The sequence below is a fragment of the Thermobia domestica genome, chromosome 1 (genome assembly GCF_964235325.1).
Source record: "Thermobia domestica chromosome 1, izTheDome1.hap1.1, whole genome shotgun sequence".
NCBI classification, from domain to species: Eukaryota; Metazoa; Arthropoda; class Insecta; order Zygentoma; family Lepismatidae; genus Thermobia; species Thermobia domestica.
Window position 1 is genome coordinate 1,867,401 of NC_137454.1, and position 18,994 is coordinate 1,886,394.

The following is an 18,994-nucleotide window of genomic DNA, read 5'->3' on the forward strand; positions in this document are numbered from 1 at the left end:
CGAAAATTACTTTTATTACTTTTACCTTTCATGTGATACCCAAAATTATTTTCAAAAATTATGTAGGCACATACTACATATCCATCTTTAAATTGAATTATAATTTGGTAACATTTCTAAGGATAGACTATATTTACTAAGTTGGTCTTGCTACAACAAAAAGATACAAAAGTATGTCATATCTTAGAATTCGAAGTCATTTCTATTTCGAAATACGTATAATCGTAATTGGAGCGACGAATTTACAGACGTCAACAAAAGTAATATAATAATGTAAAACAATATCTCATATAGAGACTAATCAAGTTTTACCTATGGCCCAGCGTGGCATAGTCGCTAATACTCTCGTCTTTGGTACGAGCGGTCCCGACTTAGACTGCCAGTGAGGACACTCGGTTGAAAAAATGTAAAAGCTTTTTGAGGTCAGCCATCTTGAGTGAGGCTTTTCTGGGTTTCTCTCACTCACAGCAAGGAAATGCCGGGATGGTACATCACATAATGGTCCTAGGCCGTTTCCTTTCTTCAGGTTGCAAATGAGTCGTCGGTCTCTTCAGTTAACCCCAATTTCTTTAAATATTTTCCGCAGTTTGGTCCAATTGTCTCGGTCAAAAGCTTTTTTGCCAGTTGATGAAGCATTAGCGCAACTGTTTATTTACGTCAAGAACTCGTTCTTATATAATTCTTATACTCAGTCATGTCACCATATAACGTGATAAAAATCTTTACAAAGGAAATAAATTAGCTCAAAAACATCCAGATTTTGAAATGAAATGAAATGAAATCTTTGAGTTTAACGTCCCATGATTATGCCCTTTTGGCTAAGGGAGACGATGATTAAGGCAATCGAAGGATGACGCAAGAATTAGTGGAATGAGAATATAGAAGGAAACAGGAGTAACCCGAGAAAACACACGAGCTCAATGTTGCCCACCACAAACTTACTTGACCGGGGATCGAACCAGGGACCCGTTGCACCAGAGGTCCAAATTTGGAATTTTTAGCAATTTTATACCCATAAAAGAACAAGATGGGTCAACCAAGCTTACAATGGTATATATTTGAATCCAGAGAACATTTATCAATCTTTGTTTTTTTTTCCACAATCTACAAATTTAAGGGGTACTTCAATGGTCTCTCCCAAAATTTAAGAGAGGCCTTAATCCACCCATGTCTTATAAAAGGGAATGGACCTCTATACTAAATCGTTTAACCATATAATTTAATACAACCTAGTTAAAGAGGATAAAATGGGTTTAAAAAACCTCCGAATTTTACATTCTTTACAATCTTTTACGTATGAAAGAGAAGGAGATGGACCACCCGAATTTATAGAGGTACATACCCTAGTCCTATACTACCATATCAAGTTTTTAAATTCGGCAATTTTCAGTATTTAAGGGGTAAGGGTTCTACGTACAACTCCGCAATTTTTGCTGGTGGGCCAAGGTACCCCTTCTAAATTTTAGAGGAGATAGTCCTCTGTACCCCTGTACCATGGCCCCTAAGCCAGGGACCAAGTAAGGGGTTCAAAAGTTACTCTCTCGTCCCTACAAAGCTCAAGTTGTGCAGACTTTATTGCCAAATGATCAAACACTTCAGTATAAAATTGCACTGTGAATGTTATTCCGAGTTCAAGTCGATTACGACGATCTGAAACGTGTTGTTTTCGGGTGAAGGTACTTGTCATGAAAGTGGTTGTGTGATCAGACACAGTGTCCGAATTTGGGGTTCTGTGTGTCCAAGATTTCTGAGACAGTCTCTAACTGAAGGTGTGGTATGCATGCTAAACTTGTCGTGGTTTTCTTTTTCTTGCTTTGTTTCTTACGTTTTCTTTCTTTTTCCGTTTTTTTTTCAAAGTATACTATAACAGCAATGTGTATCTGCACGTGTTACAGGTGCTTGCTGTTCCCCAATCGCTGGACCATAATCCTATAGATATTTTTCATTAAGAGGCCTCATCCCGGCGAAATTAAAATACCGCTAATTTTACAGTAATTATGTGATATCTTCAAATAGATAAAAGATAATTGAAATGCGGAACAAGAGCGCCCTAGACAATATTATTTTGCATGAGGTACCGTTATCACAAGTCACCTAGTGGCTTTCCGTTTCCAGCCGTTTAGAAACGCGAAAATAAATGCCGATTTTCAAAATGGCCAGAAATCGAAAGCAGATAAGTGAGTCGTGATAACGATATCTCATGTAAAATGATATTGTCTAGGGCGCTCTTGTTCCACATTTCGATTATCTTTTATCTATTTGAAGATATCACATAATTACTGTAAAATTAGCGGTGTTTTAATTTCGTCGGGATGAAGTCTCTTAAGATGGCGCTCCTCCTCATTGGAAGCCCGTGGTTACCTTGGTACGATTTTTCTGGACAAAGAATTGGTCATAGTGAACCAACAGCTTGCTTCCCACTCTCCTGACATTACTCCTTTGTGATTGTATGAAGGACATGGTGTGTATAATACAAGTACCTCCACTTCCAACATTGAAAAATAGGATATACAGGATGATTATAAATGATTAATCGAGTTTGAAAGAGCTGTATTAAAAATGTATGAAAGATAAAATAACGAATGATATATGAAAATATATAGAAACTGTCTAAGTTTCAAATATACTGTTAAAATGTTCGATGTGACTTCCTTTCCTCACACGACACACATCTATTTAGTAGTCCAGTTCGCCCCACATGCGCTCCAGCATATCCATACTAATGATACATGCAGCTCTAACGCGATCCTGGAATTCAACCAAAGTTATTGCTGGTGGAGCACATATACTGTGTTGCACATATCCCCAAAGAGAAAAAAATCGCAAGCTCTCAAATCTATAGGAGATATAGGAGGCCAAGTTAACTTGGAGGAAAGCGCCAAATTAACTTCAGGACATTGCCCAATCCAACGACATGGAGTTGTTCGTTCATGTAGGACATAGGTGTGTGTCGTATGACGAAAGGGAGCCGCATTTGTAACAGTACGACCGAAACTAGGACAACTTCTCTATATCTTCATGTATCATTAGTTATTGTATATGTTATATATTTTTTTAATTTGACACTTTCAAATCTGATTAATCATTTGTACATTTTCAAATACAACCCTTTGAAACCCTGTGCATAACCAGTGCATCAATCTCTGCAGTAATATTAGCCAATACATGGTTGAAATTGAATGTGGTCTAAAGGGTTACGTGCTACCAAAAAATGTTGACATGAAGATTTGTTAATATCCCAAGAAAACTTTGAATAGTTTGCTAACAATCTACTACTATTCCAAATTTGCATCATTAACCTAATAAAAAATATTAATTTTTATAATGAGGTAAAAATTTGTAGGGCGCCGCGTATTGTGTTTTATATAAACCTATGTCCTAGCTGGTACAATATTTCAAATACGAAATTTATATTTTTTCTTTCTTTCTACACTGAACTTTCATGAAAATATGAATAGTCACAACATTTTTGAACATGATTCTACCTCATATCCAGAATGTACCAGGGCGATGAATATCTCTCTGACACATGTTTCACTGACAACAAGAATTCTTATCATCTGTTGAGAAGCTACTTACCGTATTGTTCCGAATATAAGTCGATCTTTTTTCCTCAAGAATCCTGCTTAAAAATTAAGGTCGACCTATATGCGAAGTCGACTTATATTCAGGACACTTGTGATATGTTCAGATCGACTTATATTCAGGACAATGCGAAAATAGCAAAATTTGCATTCTCTGCAGATGATTATAGATGCCTCTTACGGAACTCTAAATTATTTCATGTTGTAGGAGCCTTCTCTTAGCAGAACTATATGTATCTGAGTTCCGTTTTTCTCCTTTATTATTTTAAGTCACTGTTAATTGATTTTTTGTCGTAAATATGTTTCTTTATAGAAAGACGAAGTGTTTTGCCATCATTCTTGCTGGTGTCTTTTCTGTAATCTGACTTATAGTCCATGAATGTGTGCTTTATCCAATTGAATCACTCCCGAAGAGACGACGTTATCGTCTGCGGTAAAACATACTAAAAAAAAAAGCTTTATCCAAAAAGTAGTGTGTAGATTTCCAGATGTCAAAAAGCTTGATAAAGTGGAAATAAGGGATACACAGCATGCAAATTTCAAGCTCATGGTGGTGTAATATACAGAACGACACAACAATTGTGAAACGTCCAGACGTTTTGGGGTGTCTGAGAAAAATGTAAGGGACTGGAAGAAAATTGCACAGCAACTGAGAAACTCTTGTGCCAGAAGCAGGCCCGTGCCATGGGAAATCAGCGCCCGGGGCGAGAGTATACGACGGCGCCCCCATACATATATTCCAAACCATTTTTCGTATCTTTTTCCTTTTTTCTCCCGAATTTTTCACCCCTCTTACTTCGGCGCCCGGGGCCGTCGCCCCGCTTGCTCCCCCCACGGCACGGCCCTGGCTAGAAGGAAGGCTTTTAGAGGCCTGAAGTCCAGCAAATTTAAGAACCTGGGAGAACAAATTGTGGCGTTTATTACAGAAAAGCGTGGTCAGGGTCTTTCTGTTACACATGAAGTTATTCACCTTAAAGCTTTGGAACTTGCACATGAAGTCAATATCCAAAATTTCAAGGCAATTTAGGATGGTGCAGGAGGATGATGAGAAGAAATGGTCTCTCTCTCTGCGAAGACGGACAACGTTGGCACAACGTCTTCCCAATGATTTTGATGAAAAATTACTCAAGTATCAACGTTATGTGATAAACTTAAGAAAAAAACTCACAATTACCCTTTGGAACAGATTGGAAATGCAGATAAAAGTGCAGTGCACTTCGATATGCCGACTAAGGTGACTGTTAATGCTAAAGGAGCAAAGTCTGTTTCGGTTAGGACAACTGGAAGTGAAAAAATGCGTATTACAGTGATGCTGTATGCTTTAGCCCACGGAATTAAACTCTCACCTTTCGTTATCTTCAAGTATAAGAATTTACCGAAGGAAAAATTGCCGGACGGGGTTATTGTGCGTGTTTAGGACAAGGGATTAATGACGGAGGAAGTGATGAAAGATTGGCTTAATGTCGTTTGGAATCGACGTCCAGGAGGGATGCTGGTGCTCGATGCTTTCCGTAGGCATGTCACTGATGGTGTCAAGAGGAAGCTCGAGAATATGAACACTGATTTGGTCATTATTCTAGGAGGAATGACATCACAACTTCAAGTCATTGGTGTTGTTGTAAACAAGCCGTTTAAAGACAAAATGCGATCCTTGTACACGAATTGGCTTCTTGAGTGAAACCATTCCCTAACCCCAACAGGAAAAATTAAGAAACCGACGGTATCGCTTCTTCTACAGTAGACCATCGCTTCATGAAGAAGTGTATCCAGCGAAAGCATCATCAAGGGATTCAAGAAGTGTTGTGTGTCTAACAGCCTGGACGGGTCGGAAGATGATGTGTTGTGGGACGATGCAAATGATGAGCAAAGTCATACCATTTCAAGTGAGAATGAAAAAGATAGTGAGAGGTCAAGTGACAGTGGAGAGGCAGACAGTGAGACGTCAAGCGAAAATGAAGAGGAAGACTACAGCAGGGGATCAACTGGAAGTGAGTAAAACATGAAAGGATGTCTTTAAAAAAGGTTTTAAAAAATGACAGTGATGTAATTGAATTACGCTAAACGCACTACTAACGCTACCTATAATAAAGATACTTACATAACACAGTATATACAGAGGTTTAATAAAATTTGTAAAACGTTCTGTATTTTCTCAATAAAAGCTGTTTATTACATAAATAAAAAATCGACTTATATTCGGGTATATATATATTTTTTTTCTGTCAAAGAGGTCCTAAAAACAAAAGTTGACTTATATTCGGGGTCGACTTATATTAGGAACAACACGGTATCTATTGTATTTAGACCTATTACTGAAGCTGACTCACTGGTTAGGCATTTACATAGTGACCCATAATTATGAATATGAAGTTTGGCTGAGTGTAATATTTATAACTCTGGACAAAGAGTTTCGATATGGCAACACTGTGTATTCTGAGAGAGTAGATAATGGTCATTGGCCATAGAACCGTTAGTGTATGCCAGAGTAGTGCGACAGTGGCTGAACGAAACATTCTCGAACCGCTGTATCGGATCGGTCGAAGTAGGTGTGTAGAATGGCCAGCTCGATCTCCCGATTTGTAATTACCTGACTTTTTCTTGTGGGTTGTTTTAAAGGACAAAGTGTATCAACATCACATACGCAATTTGGCTGAACTACGGGACGCTATCACAAAAGAATTCCACAGGATATCAGTACGGGTTTGTCAAGCTGTTTGTGACAATGTTACTCTTCGTCTCCAGGCATGTAGGCCTATGGACTTGGGTGGTGCAGTGGTGCTCATGCCATGGAGAAAAGAGATTAAAATTCTTGTAACGAAAAGTATGAGAGTAACGTGTTAATGTTCAAGTTATGTTGCTAGTTTCTTTACCGCAGTCTTTGAAACATAACATACATAATTATGGGTCACCCTGTATTTTATTTTATTCAACTAATGAAAGAATAATTTATTAGCATAAAATGTGGGTTGAGTGAAACCATATTCTTAATATTCCCTGACCTAAAAATTCAGCAGTGTTTAATTGCTTTTGTTAGGTAATGCAAAAACAATATTTTGTGGTCAGCTCCGTGTATAAATAACACCCTAAGGTTATCCAACATTTACAAAAGAAACGAACGTTTTGTTTCATCTTTAGTAGAAAGTGATTAATAAACTGTTTTTTATTTTTATTTTTATAAGGATGACATCTATACAATGAAAGTTTTATGATTATAGTGTTTGACAAGCAAAGATTTAACTAAATAATAGGAAGAGAAAAGAAAGATAAATGCTTAGAAGAAGAAGAAGTATTCTCATTGGTTCATACTTTGTTGTTGGCGCCATTTATACATTGTGTAATAAGAACTGTTGGTATGGGAATCTTGGAACCTTTCCCTTTTCCTATTGCATTATGGAGACGATGATCTTACACGTTTACGTGTTCGACAAATGTTAGCGCACATAGATTGTTTTTCTTTCTTTATAAAATAAATATCATCCATAGCATCATGGACGCAATTTAAAAGTTAAATGCAAATATTAGGATATATTTCGAGTTTCAACGTTATCTAATACACGAAAGTATCTTGATGTTTCAAGCATATTACGGTACGTAGTTCATTTTTATGTGTAACGATTACGAATATTCATGTAGTTCGTGAGTTTGTAAAATGTCAAAAAGATAGGAGATGTCGTGGCTTAATGGCAGACCGTTCCATGCAGTTGAACAATCTGGCCTCCACACAATGTTGGAAAATTGACAAATATGATCCATTCTGTTACCTTAAAAAGCATGTTTGATTAATACTTTCCCAATTTTACACCCACCATGCTTCCCCAGGAATTGATCTGAGTGCTACCATAATTATTCATAATTCCTTTGTACGGGATACGGACAAAATCTCGCGGCTGAAACAACGCCGCCCAAAACCTCACGTGCCAAAACCTCGCGTCCCAAAATGTCGCGTGGCCAAAACCTCGCCGCCCAAAACCTCGCGGGACAAAATCTCGCCAGGTCGAAACCTCACGTTGCCAAAACCTCGCCGCCCGAAACATCGCGGGCTAAAATCTCGCCGGGCCAAAACCTCGCGTGGACAAACCCTCGCCGCCCAAAAACTCGTGTGACCAAAACCTTGCTGCCCAAAACCCCGAGAGTCAAAATCTCGCCTGGTCAAAACCTCGCGGACCAAAATCTCATTTGAAACCTTTCCTTAAAATTTACCCAATGTGTTTCTTAATATGCAATTCCATATTACAAATAATAATAATAATAATAATAATAATAATAATAATAATAATAATAATAATAATAATAATAATAATAATATACAAAACATCGTGTGTGGGGGCTTTCTTGGCGTATTCCCGTTTCTTCCCACTGTCTACATTCCATCATTTACTTCATCCTGATCATCTACGTCTCCTTTAACCTACAGGACATAATCGAGGGACGTAAAAACTCACATATTATTTCATACTTTCATAAATATTATTAGATTTTGTTAGAATTTCCTAAGGTCACCATCAACGTGAAATAAAAACCATCCCAGGTTCAAACTCCATCTATATTGAAAATTTGATCGAGACGGTCGGGTGGTTCAAGAGTTATTAAGTCACAAACGCAGCCAATTTAATTTTTATGTATTTCTATATGTTTCCCCCTTTCCCTTCGCCTTCCCGTCAAAGTAAAATGATAAACACCATTCCAGGCGGTAACCTGATTTGTCTGGCAAATTCGATCGAGATTGGTCTCTTGGTTCAAGAGTTATTAAGTTTTATTTATTTTTATATATCTCCCCCCCCCTCCACTTCATTATGCCGTCAATGTGAAATTACAAAAGACATCCCAGGCCCGAGCCTCATCTATGTTGAAAATTTGATCGAGATCGGTCGGGTGGCTCAAGAGGTATGTCACAAACATAGTAATTTTCATTTTTATATATACAGATTTTCAAAGCACGCGTTAGAATATTTTCTTGCATATTTTAATGCAATTATGTGTTATTACAAAATATATACAAATAGCAATATATTGAACATTCTACATCGAAGAAATCGTCGTGACGACATTCCTTCCCAGGCAAAATTACGTCCCGCGTAGTTTAGACCATGCGATATTCTGTGTCCAGAGATCAGGACCGCGAGGTTTTGGCAGGCGAGACTCTGTATCCAGAGATCAGGACCGCGAGGTTTTGGCAGGCGAGATTTTGGGACGCGAGGTTTTGGCAAGGCGACGTTTCGGCCTGGCGAGATTTTGGACCGCGAGGTTTTGGACAGGCGAGGTTTTGGCCCGGCGAGATTTTGACCCGCGAGGGTTTGGGCGGCGAGGTTTTGGACTGGCGAGATTTTGTCCCGCGAGGTTTTAGGCGGCGAGGTTTTGGCCAAGCGAGGTTTCGGCCCGGCGAGATTTTGGGCCGCGAGGTTTTAGGCGGCGAGGTTTTGGCCAGGCGATGTTTTGGTCCGCGAGGTTGTCGCCGCGAGGTTTTGTACCCATACCCCTTTGTACAACCCAACTCCTTTTCTTTGAATTCAGCGTCCCAAACACGTTCTGTCTCCCATACTGGACCCCGGTATGTAAGGAAACCCACTTGTGTCAGTATATAATCAAGATACTATTCTATTCTTAGGATCCATAAACCATATAATGCAATAAAACCGATCAAAGAAGATATGTAAATTAAGGCCAATAACCTAGACATGATCGGATTAAGGGAGGGCTTACGGAGGCTATGTGGACAGGGCCCTTCACTCTGATCAAAATCTCAACTGGCTATCTAAAAAGTATAATCAAGACAGAATCACCATCATAAAATAAAACATGACGAAAAATATGAAACATATTCCCTTAACTTTCCTACTGTACTTTCACAGAAATGTATCAGATGAAGTCAGCAGGGGCCACACATTTTTACTAGCCCTGGGCCTGCAGATGGGTTGATCTAGCCCTGAACCTAGATCATAGTAAAATGTATTAACATCGTATATTTTTGGCAATTTTTTACCCATGGAAGGATATGAGGTGGACCAACAAAATTTACAGAATTATGTACAAAGTTCTTGAATCCTAGAGAACATTTACAAATATTTATTTTTTGATATTTCCCAAATTTAAAAAGTGGTCCTATGTATGCTCGCCGAAATTTGATAGAGATCATCAATCTACCTATGTTTTTTGAAAAAGGATGGACTTCTGTAGTAAACCATATAACAGCATAAACCCTCATTAACAAGCATAAAATAGATCTAAAGCCTCCGTAACGAGAAATTTTGTCAATTTTTACTCAGAGAGATGAACCAGATGAAAGTTACGAAGATAATTACATGCCCTGGTCCTGTACTCTCATACGAAGTTTTTACTTTTGGAAATTCCCAAAATTTAAGGGGTGGTCATATGTACCTCTCACAAAATTTGGGAGTGGGTAAAGGTACCTGTGCCGAAACTTAGAGGGGATGGTCTTAAATGACCAGTTACCGCGTGATTTGGTCACGTGATATCATTCGGGCAATCAGAGCAAAGTGAGACCAAATGCTGGGAATGCTAGTTGTGCACATAATTTGTTCACCCTCTAAGTTATCGTTCAGCCACAAAAACAAACTATAATCGTTTTCGTTACGTTTTCCCCTCTGTTACACCTGAACGTCCAGTTGTCTCCCCCTTTACATAGGCATCTCAACCCGCCGCTTATTTATAAGTGGTAATGTGCTCCCCTCTGGTTCGAACTCTTTCTTGTTCGAATCCTAGTCCATGTAAATTTGTGATGGACAAACCACAGCTTACAAACCAGCGAATGTACAATGGAGATAGACCTATGTTTCTTAATTTGTCAATAAGAAGTTCATGCTCTATGGAATCAAAAGCTTTTGACATATCTGTATATATTGTGTCTACTTGTAAGCTATTCTTAAGTCCTAAATGTGTAAAATCAGCAAAATGTACAAGATTTGTTACAAACAATTTCCCTTTATAAAATCCATGCTAAAATTCACTTAATATGTTTTTTACATTAAAATATAAATGTTTGTATATTATAATTTCAAAAATCTTGCAAAATGCATTCACTAGTGTTATTGGCCTATAATTTTTTTATAATTCTACGATCACCTGTTTTGTGCACTGCTATAATGTTTACTTGTTTCCACATCGAAGGAAACTCACCATTTCTCAGGGATGCATTAAATATATTTGTTAAAACAGTTGACAATTCGATACTACAGGCTTTAATTGTATAATAGGGGATATTGTCAGGACCACGAGCTGTGCTCGCCTTAATAACTTTGATTGCATGAATTACATCTGAGTCAGTGATATTCGGTATATTATGACGTCATGGTTGCTAATGAGCGAAGGAGAATTCATAACCTGGCTATCTGGGTAATGTCCTAATTTTAAATTAAAATTTTCACTAAACACATCTTTAAATAATTCCACAACATTCTGTGATGTTGTGGAATTATTTAAAGAAGTTTTTAGTGAAAATTTCAATTTAATAATAATAATAATAATAATAATAATAATAATAATAATAATAATAATAATAATAATAATAATAATAATAATAATAATAATAATAATAATAATAATAATAATGCATTTCTCTCTTTTTCATTTCTATGTCCAGAGGTAAGAGGGATGAAATTTTATTCGATCACGCATCTTTCGACTCAAGGCCGTTTAGTACAGTAGCTATCAGTACCTTCCGGCTAGTAGTAGCGCTGATAAGTCTATTTTTATTTTATTTTCTTTTTATTTTTATGAAATAAACCTATAGTTTGCAAAATCAAATTGCACTTTGCAAATTGATCCCTGCACGTGTTTGCAAGAGGTTACTATTTAAGTGGTTCAAGGTGACTTTGGATATTATAATAATTGACTCCATGTGGCGGTACACAGAATATAAAGTGCAAGAAATAAGAGCTTGAATCACGATATCCAAATGCAAGGCGTGATGTTTATTATTTATTAAAGGCTTCAGATACAGCCGAGGCCAGTTCACGCTGAGACGTTAACGACAAGGAAAAACGAAAAGTCTGAAGGAAGTTGGTTAGCAAGAGTATCGGCCAGTCTTTTCCTCAACAGCTTTCGTAATAATTATCCAATTTTAGTGATCCTTACTGTCTGCTTTCTTTGAGAATTGCGAAATAAGCTTATCGCTTTGGAATAGACATCTGTAAACAATAAGAAGATAAAATACATCCGAATTTGAAAGTTCGTATTTACAAGTTATTTGATGTTCATGTAATAGGGAAAAATGAAATCTTTAAGTTTACGTCCCATGGTTAGGTAGGCTAGGCTAATGAAGACGGTGATGATGAGAAATGAATAGAATAGTGGAATGAAGAAAGTGGGAGGAAACGGGAGAACCCCGAGAAAATCCACGAACACGGTGTTTGTCCACCAAAGCTCACTTGGAGCGAGCTGAGATCGAACCAAGGAATCCATACACCAGAGGTGAACGCTCTACCGCTGAGCCACTGCGGCCCCTTCATGCAATAGGGAAACCTCGTAACCTTAGTATAACTACCACTTGCACGCGGATGGCTCTACATATTCATAGTTACTTGGTGTAGGGAATTAGGGGATATCTAACATTGTGTTGTAGGCAGTGCCGTGCCGTAGGGGGGAGCAAGCTGGACGCTAAAGTAAGGAGGCTCAAATTCGGGGAAAAAATGCATGTGCACATCTATAAAATGGAAGGGAAAAGTAATAAAATATGCTCAAAATCAAGGAAAAGCAGTGTTTATTTTTCAAAATTTTCTTACGTTTAGCCAACTATGGTGGCGCTTCGCAGCTGGTCTGTCGACCACACTCATATGTACACTCATGTCCAAAATTATTGTCGCATGTCTATAAATATGTTGTTGTGGGAATATAATTTGATAACGAATTCACCCGGTATTTCTTATGATGTTAGTATGTGTACAATCGGCAAAGACATGTATGTGGCAAATTTCATGTCGAAAGAGCAGTAAATAAGAACAATAAAACGAAAATAAAACTTTCATGTCCATTTAGCAACATTTTGTTTTACTCATTCTAATTTTCGTATTTATAATTATTTTCCTATGAAATTTACCATATATACATTTCCCGATTGTACACATAGTATCAGTATTAAAAGTACCCAGCAAAATCATTATTACATTATATTCTTACAAGAAGACAGTTATAGATATGCGACAATCATTTTGGACATGAGTGTACGTAGGCGCCGTCATGTACTCTCGCCTGATTTTCCACGGCACGCCACTGTCTGTAGTTAGGACTTAGGTAAGCAAAGGCATGAGTACTTAGGCTTAGCGTCTAAATAAAATTCAACATACTAAGATAAATGGAAGTAAGTGGAAACATGGAGAAATAGAGAAATTAGAGAATAGATTGGTTGGAGTTTTGCGTCTCTTTTAAGCGGATTTTCTGTTCAGCTCATCTTTTCTGTTTTCATTCTACTTTATTTAACTTCTTCTGCATTGGCCCCAACAGCGAGTAAAGGCTCCGTCCCATCAATATCTGATTGACAGGCCATACTTCTCCAAAACTGTCCGATTATTTCTGATTCCGAACGCCTGCGAAACGAATGCTTCCACACGTTCTTTTCTAATTCCCACTACCTACTCATACACTAAATTTGGTGCAATTATCTCTGAGTGACATCGCGCCGTTCCCTCGTAAGCTTTGAAACATTAGCAAGATCAAATTTGTAGCGTGTGTTTCCTTTGGAGCTAAGTTTTACCCTCTTGGTTGGGATTCAGATTAGTAAAGTGAAAGATGCTGAAATATCCAAATAGTTAATAATAATAATAATAATAATAATAATAATAATAATAATAATAATAATAATAATAATAATAATAATAATAATAATAATAATAATAATAATAATAATAATACAGTACAACCCCTCAAATCCGAACTAATTGGGGCTGAAGCCTGTTCGGATTTCGGGGGGTTCGGATTACCCGGGAAATAATATTACGTACTTATTTCGTCACTGAATTTCTAATCTTCGACAGCTAAAGATAACTGACTTCAAGTGAAAAATCAGTGTTTGTTTAATCTTGTGTTGCAATTTTTCGTGTGAATCGTAATCCAGTTAACCTAAAATGAATTCATTGTTTTGGATGTTTTGAAATACGTAAATAGACGTAAACTATTGCCTATTTTATCTAAACTTAACTGTATTTTATGACGTTTTGAATAAGCATTAAGTCTAAACGTGTTAAAACCGTAAAAAAACTAAATTTATGTGATTAAATCTATTTTTCTTTTTTAATTCTCTATCTGAAGTTATTTTTTTCCCCTGAGAACGTGTTCGGATTTGCCGGGTTTTCGGATTTCCGGGGTTCGGATTTGAGGGGTTGTACTGTAATAATAAAGTTCCCTTCAAGAGTGCAGACACTAAGGCCCACCCCTGCATTCGGGTAACGGAACTGAGGAAATCTTCCCGATTTCAAAAGGTCAATGGGAACTCACTTACTTCCTGTTGTGCGAAATAATGTTATGTCAACTGTCACTTTGCTGTGTGAAGCAGATGTTTACCTTAGTATCCGGTTGATGTGGATTAATCAAGGAAGAAAAAAATGGAAACCAAGTAGGGCAACGTATTAACCCAATCCCGTCGAGATATAGCTCTGGGAGAGATTCCTCACTCCCAGAGTCATACCTATCCCCTTATCAAGAAGAGACAAAGCAGGGGAACACACAACCAGTTTTCTGTATTTATTGCAGAGCTGCCAGAAAATTAAATTATGTTATTCTCCAATTTCTTTATTGTTTGCTTTGTTGAGTTTTACACTCAAAGGTTATTCTGTAAGAAAATATTAGGAGTTAAAAGAGGGACCAGAAAATCGAGAAGCGTAGAAGAAACATTTTGATAACCTAAGGGAGGAGTCTCCTATTAGTCCCAGGATCTGCCAATAGGCAAGAATACTTAACAATAATAATAATCCTAAGAAGGGAGAGGAGGTTCAACAGTTATGCCAGGAATAATGCATTTCATGACTCCATCAAATTAGTGAGATGAAACTCGGTATATCAATTTATTATAACTAAGCGGATACGTGACTCACTGTCTTTTTTAAAATACACTTCTAAGGGAGGAAGCAGGAGGTAATTTTTATATATTTTTTTCTTATATATAATCTATTGACGTTCTGTCTTATTGTCACGGAAAAACTTCATTCTTTTTAGCCACGCATAAATATATACTTTTTTTTTTTTTTTTGAATATAATGAAATCTTTCCGTTTAACGTCCCATGATATATGCCCTTTAGGCTAAGAGAGAGGGATAATTAAAGCAAATGAGTTATGATGGAATAATTGGTGGAATGAGAATGTGGAAGGAAATGGAAATACCCAAGAGAACCTCACGGACACGATGTTATCTACCATAGACTTATTTGGTTGGGGTTCGAACCAGGGACCCGACACACAGAGGTAAACACTCTAGCAGTGAGCTACCGTGTCCCTCACTATTTTTGTTGAAAACAGAATTGTTCGTTTACTTTTTAGTAGATTTTGTTTCACTTTGTTAATGTTTAAAAGAAAACGCTTTTAAAAATGCATTTTCTTTTATGTTTTATCTTGTAATCATAATTAATATCTTTTTATAGTTGTAGAATTTTGTTTGTTTTCTTCTGTACATCGTGCTGACAATGTCTTCTGACACTACAGTTTGCTTTAAGAAGATATTCAATAATAATAATAATAATAATAATAATAATAATAATAATAATAATAATAATAATAATAATAATTCTCAACAACTTATATTTATTTGCAGTAAAACTTCTGCGTATCATTGTACCGTAGTATTATTTTTTTCTTTACCAACTTTGTCCTTAATGGAATCACAGTTCTTATTCAATAGTTATTTTCTATTCTCACAGAATTTAATTTAACACCTTTTTCTTTTTTTACATCACAATATTTGTAATTATAAATGTAGTTTATTTTTGTCATTAGCGTGTACTTCCTTGCTGAGGCGCGTCTTCCAGATTGGAAACTACTGATCTACATAAATATGAAGCCCGACAGATATGTCTGTATTGATTTATTGGTTTGCCATCAGCGGCAAAGTTAGTTCCAGGTATAGCACGATATTTACAATTTAAAGTAGAATCTAATACAGTGGTCGAAGTGAGACGGTATGCGGTGGTATGTCATACCGCCTCTGGTTTTCTAGTGATCAAGACATAGTGTCACTGGAGAGTTGATGCTAAATACCTTTAATAAATCAATTTTTATTAAAGTAGAGTACAGTACAAATTTTTTATACCGTAATTGACGAATAGCTTTACACGTAAAAAGATTTTATTTCCTATGTAGAAATAATTCCTAAGTTGACAACACCAAGATTTTTGTTATCTTTTTTCTACCTTTTATTTTCAAAAATGAGATATTTTCAAAGAAGTTCATTTAACTGATATTTTGATGTGCCATATTGAATTGTTTCTTATATATATTCATCTTGCCTTAATGCATATAAATGTAGTGTTTTGAGCATGGGCGGATTTAGGGGTTGTCTACTATGTGGGGCGGCTCTTCCGGGGGTTTGGAATACCACTCAGTCAAGTGGGAGGTTCGAGAGTTTTCCCACAGGAAATGTTTAATATGAACACTGTTCTTGTGCATTTTCACGTATAATTCTCTATAATACAACATTAGGGGATATTTTTTAAAATTTTTGTTTTCAGAAAGTTGTTGGCGAGGGACCAAAGTCTCTTCATGCTCTCCCCCTGTAACTACAGAGAAGCTCTCCAATGGTTTTCAGTCGTTATATAAATATAATTGCAATCTTTTAGGCAACATACCCTCACTGTATTTCAACATTTAGATAGCCGATATGTCGAGTCATAATCGTAATAAAACATAGCATTTCTGTCTTTTTTTTCCACTTCGATCACTGAATCTTAAGCACTGCTGTATGTATGGAACCCTTGACCTCCTGTAGGACTGCCAGCCACAAGCCCAGCGATCCGAGGGCAAGTATGTTCCGACCTCGAGTTTCACAAGTTGCGCTGCCAGAAGGGGGGGAGGGGGAATTCAGAATATGGTGAGTTCCTACCGTGTGTACAATCCTCAGGACAAGCTGCTTTTTCTTTTGTTTAATTTAAATATTGTAAGCAAATTAGTAAACAATTTGTAAAATCCTAGTTATCCTATCAGTTTTTCAATTATTATAACACGGAATGAAGTTAATATTAAAATCAGATTTTGAAATCCTGGAATATGGGATGCCAGGGAATTCCCCCAATTCAATATCTTTTGAAGGAAATTCCCCCACTTTTTTGGGAGAAGATGCCTCCTGGGAAACTGCTAACTTACTCATTGTATGAATAAAATGACAGCATTGTCAGAAGTTTACAAACTAATTACAGTAATTCGTAAGTAATTAACATGTATTTCATAACTAATTAATAAGTTTTTTTTTAACTCATCTCTCTTCCTACGCTCACTCCGACTATAGTGATTTCACTTCCTGATTAAAATATGAAACAAAACAAAATAAAACAAAATAAAACATAGATGTAGTCATATTTCGCAATATGTTCGTACCTTCGAAACGAGATTCTAGTCGACCTATCTTAACTGAGCTTTAGATGGGGCCATTTAGTCCATAGGGCAGGAGTAGGGTGTTCAGCTTGTCTTCTATGTGCTTCGAGAAAGGAATACAGCAAAAAGATGGCTACGAGCTAAGTAGAAGAATAAGCTGATAATAAACAGTTTTTTAAAAAGTATGTACTCACATTCGTATACGCTGATTCTTTCATAAATTTGAGGTGACTAAACGCTGGAGTAAACAAACAAACAAACAAACAAAAAAGTATACGCCTTATCCTCCTGTATATGGCCCTTACGTTCCTGGTTGATAATAAGGATTAGGAATATTCAGGCGCGCACCTAGAAATTTGTGTAAGGGGAGTCCAAAGTTTGAGGGGTCCACCACTAGTAGTTATTTCCTTTTATGTAGTATTGAAATGGTACTATCCCACATTCGATAAAACAATAATTAATTTTAAAGCACTGCCATCTATATTCTCAGCAAAAATAATAAAACTAAATTGTTTTTATAAGAAAATAAAGAAAAATGAAATGAAATATTTAACTTTCACGTCCCACGATTATGCCGGCCAGGCTAAAGGAGACGGTGATGATTAGAAATGAATGAAATGATGAAAATGGGAGGGAACGGAAGAACCCGGAGAAAATCCATGCACACCGTGTTTGTCCATTACAAAACTCACTTGGCAAGAGCTGGGATCGAACCAAGGACCCAATGTACCAGAGGTGAACGCTCTACCACTGAGCCATCGCGGCTCATAAGAAAAGAAAGAGGACAGATGTAGTGTAATGTCAAATTTATAAGGTACATCAACCATTTCTGTTCTAGAGTTACCATAGTTTTCTTAAGAAAATGTAGAAGTGTCTGTCAAGTTACGAAGTTTGGAGGGGGATCCGGATCCGATGGACCAACCCTGTTGGATGCCACATATAAAAAATGTATAATTATGATTTCATTGCACTTATATTCGCTTGCACACTTACTCCTCCTTTAAAGCACTCGAATTCCATATAACATCAAGAATGGAAGTGAATGAAAATTTGAATGAAGATAATTGAAGAAAGAAAAAAAAATACTTACAATCAAAATTTTCCAGTGGGTCAACATGGAGGATTCACGTGTTCATAATCTCATTCGTTGGTCGTCTGCTGAACGAAATGCTCTCACGGTCCCAAAACCCGCTCTCCGCGAAATCTATGCGTTGAATGTGAAGCAACCAACCGTTTGTGTGTGTGTGCTTTCGTTATTGCATTATCTGTTGCCCAACGCTTCTTCCTATCTGCTCAGCTCTTTGGCTCTTCTCAACAATCTCCAGAGCGACACGGGGCGGGATTTCCCGTTGTTTAAATAAATACGTCATCCAAAATATCCTTGTCTGTACGCCTCTGTAATAATAGCGTCATCAGCGACTAGCGAAAGAGACAAGGAAAATTTCTCAGAGTTACCTTGTTTCTCTCACGCCAATATCTGACACGCTCACAGTACCTTGGGTTCACCAGGTGAACTTGAATCTTTTTCTAATTCTTTTTACTTCAGAGTGGACAATGGACATGTTACAATTTCCCCTGTAGTATATACTTTGGGACGTTTTTATAAAGTGTAATTGACTTTTTCTGGTTAGAGGCTACTGATCTTCACGTGGATGCTTGTTTACAAATTTGTTTATTCCCACGTGGAATATAATTGCGTTGACAGAGGGTGATGAATGAGTTGTCAGTAGAAGTCTTTAAGAATGGCACTGAGGACAGGGAACATGACGCCAAATAAAATTCAATATGACAAACACCAAACGACGTAATTTAAGAAACAAAGTTTCACATAATTCAGAGGGTTCTTTCGCCTCTTTCATCATTCACCATCATTTTTTACAGC

The 18,994-nt window shown here is 37.0% G+C and overlaps 1 protein-coding gene across 1 annotated transcript in view; it reads right to left on the minus strand.

The window, feature by feature from the left end:
* LOC145683060 (uncharacterized) overlaps positions 1-18,412 on the minus strand; it is a 105,950-nt gene extending 87,538 nt beyond the window's left edge. Inside the window, exon 1 of the transcript XR_014130967.1 lies at positions 18,203-18,412. The gene's annotated coding sequence lies outside the window, so the exon portion shown is untranslated. The remainder of the gene's footprint in view (positions 1-18,202) is intronic.
* Between the last annotated feature and the right edge of the window lie 582 nt (positions 18,413-18,994).